Here is a 3,177-nt window from a genome sequence, read left to right on the forward strand (position 1 = left end):
AGCTAATTTTTGTATTTTTAGTAGAGACAGGATTTCACCATATTGGCCAGGCTGGTCTGTAACTCCTGATCTCAGGTGATCCATCTGCCTCAGCCTCTCAAAGTGCTGGGATTAACAGGCCTGAGCCACCATGCCCAGCCTGTATTTAAATGATTTTAATTTAATAATTTTGGGATCTACTCACCAGTTCTGGTGAGTAAATAATATTAAGAGGTTCTGGTGAAGACCTCTTAATATAGTGGCTCTTGCTTTCAACCTATGAAATTTTGCAAGTAAGAATTATCTCTGACATTTGGGTAAGGTTCTTAAACGAGCCTGAATAATCAATTCACTATTACCCATGTAAATAATGACATCATTGCCTACCATCTACAATAATGTTGTTTTCTCACCCCTTTTCACCAGATTGTGACATCCAGAAGTTTAACAATATGCCATACATACATTACCCACACTCCAGGCTCTTGAGCTCCAAAGCATATAGGGTGTGGTTTCGAGTACACAGAATGCCCCCAAATCACTACAGTCAGTTTGACCACTTCCTACACTGCTAGTCTTCTAATTCCTATCTCTGCCCGTTGAATCCTCAGTGTCCTGGTTTTCCCATAAAGAATTTCAAGGTTTGTGAGGCTTCCACTGGGCATAAGCTGGTACTATGATTAGTATCTTTTTGTGACAGAAACCCAGTCAGAAAAAGACTGTGGCAACATCTCTGGGTTCTGTTCCTCTGTTTGGTTCTTTTTTACTCTGAAGGTGGAGGGTGATTAGAGAAGACCTATTGACAGTAACAAATTCATAAAAATGATACAGAGATCCCAGCCTACAGAGCAGAGCTGGGGCTTCAATAGTGTCTGAGGAATTGACACTCCACCACTCGTCCGATGTGAACTTTGTCAGTATTTCTCCCTAAATTTGTGTTTTCTAATATATAAAGTGGAATAATAATCCTACCCTGCAGAATTTTTGTGAGGATGAGATTGTCAAATATGTAAATATCTAAACACAAAATTAACTCTCTAAGAATGTTAGTTAGATTAGCTAGGCCAATGAACTTTTGTGAGGTACTAAGGAACCTTCACTAATTCCTGATACTGGAGAGAGAAAAGCGGGTAGGAAAAATTCAGTATCTAAGCATTAGTTTATTGTCTGAAATAACAGCTCCTGAAATAGAAACAGTAACAGGTATTTCTATAGAGAGTCCCTTCTGTGTTTTCAAAGGCCCCTCTGCAGTAACTTCTGAAATTTCTGCTTTAACTCTTTAGTTTGAAAGCCACACACAATAGGGTTTAATGCAGGAGGACTAAGGTGATGGAGGATATTAAACAGGATCAGAATGTCCATGGGGACCTTCTTTCTGGACTCATTTGTCAACACAACAACCAGCAGGTGCTGAAGAAAAGGTTGAGGATGAAGTGAGATCCACAAGTTCTCAGGGCCTTCACTGCCGCCCCCTTCACCTTGAATCTAAGCACAGCTCTTAGAATGAAGGTGTAGGAGAGAAAGATGAGGATGAAATCCGAGCCCAGCAAGGTCCAACCAGCCACAAATTGGTAGATTCTGTTAAGGGTGAAATTATCACAGGAGAGCCTGGACACAGACAGGTTGGCACAGATGCAGTTCTCAATGACATTTTTCCCACAATAATGGAGCAGGGAAGTAAGGATAGGAATGGGTGCAGTAAAAAGGGCATTCCGCACCACAATGAAGACACTAGCTTTGGCCACAAATTGATTAGTGATGATGGATGGGTACCGCAGTGGGTGGCAGATGGCCACATAACAGTCAAAGGCCATGACCATGAACGTGCAGGACTCCATGGGGAGGAAGCTGTTCATGATGAACATCTGCAGGAAGCAGGCAGGGAAGCTGATCGAACTGAGGCCAAACCAGAAGATGGCCAGGACATTGGGGATGACGGTGAGGCAGAGCACGATGTCCAACAGGGAGAGGAGGCTGAGCAGGTAGTACAGGGGCTGGTGGAGAGAGGCCTCCAGCTGGATGGTGATCAAGAGGGTGGCGTTGGCCCCCATGGCCAAGAGGAAGAGGAGGCTGAGGGGCAGGGACAGCCAGTGCTGCCAACTCTGGAAGTTGGGGAAGCAGGTGAAGAGGAATTCAGAGACTGGGGCAGGGGAGTCGTTGCTGGGTAATGACATGAAATAAATTCTCAGTTGAGAAAATTTCACTTGGATTTGTGTATGGTAAGGCACAGGAATTAGGTCAATAGATAACAAAGTTGTCAAAATATTTGCCAACACTTTCTCATCCAGAAAATTGATGAAATACTAATGGAAAATATAGATGAGAAATGGAAAAATTTATGATATACTCCCAATCCTAATATAAAGTAAAAGAAAATAAAGTTAAAAGTTGATTAAATACAAAAGAGAATCACCCAAATCCCTGTCATTCTGACTTACTGTACTGCTGACACAACTCATCCTGGAGATACTTAATCCAAGCTGCACAGGTGCAATTCAATGTTCCTATACAAAGTTAGGCTTAAAGGCAGAGTGTTCTCATTAAAATGTATAACCACCAATCTCAAATGAGTACTTAATATACATATTACATATTCATGACAATAACCTTCTCTGTTTAATTCATTCCTCAACCGATTTCAAACAATTTTTCAAATTTTCAAAGTTCTTTTCAAATACAAAATCTCCTCTCTCAGATAACCTCTCTAATCACTTTATAGAGACAGTAGAAACATCAGACACAAGTCCTCTACTTCCCAAGTTAGATTCATAAACCCATCAACATCTACTTCCTTGATCTCTTCATTGCATTGATAGAATCAAAAATCTATCCCTCCTCTGAATAGCAGTCCTTGACCTCAGATTTGAATGCTATCTACCTTGACCTTAGAAACCTTGACTTATGAATCATCCTGCCCATTCCCTATGTATTCAGTTTCTCCTAAATCCTTCCCATAAATACTCAAAATGTCCAAGTCTCTCATATCCTAACTATTTTCTTTATCTGTCACCCATCCCCATTTAGCATAAAAACCATGATTTTATTTTGGGGGGAAATATACTAAATCTCTTTCTTCTTTCCCTTTCACACCCAAACTTACAGGTCCAAAAGAGGCAAAGGACATATATAAGGGGACAAAGGACTGTTGGCTTCAGTAGTCTAATTGAGAAATGATCAGTGTGTGAATAAATGGCTCTC

The 3,177-nt window shown here is 40.9% G+C and overlaps 1 pseudogene; it reads right to left on the reverse strand.

Moving 5' to 3' along the window:
• Positions 1-1,212: 1,212 nt before the first annotated feature.
• On the reverse strand, positions 1,213-2,153 carry LOC116524994 (annotated as a pseudogene).
• Positions 2,154-3,177: the final 1,024 nt, after the last annotated feature.

This window comes from Sapajus apella, unplaced genomic scaffold (assembly GCF_009761245.1).
Source record: "Sapajus apella isolate SASKATOON/1434 unplaced genomic scaffold, GSC_monkey_1.0 scaffold47, whole genome shotgun sequence".
NCBI classification, from domain to species: Eukaryota; Metazoa; Chordata; class Mammalia; order Primates; family Cebidae; genus Sapajus; species Sapajus apella.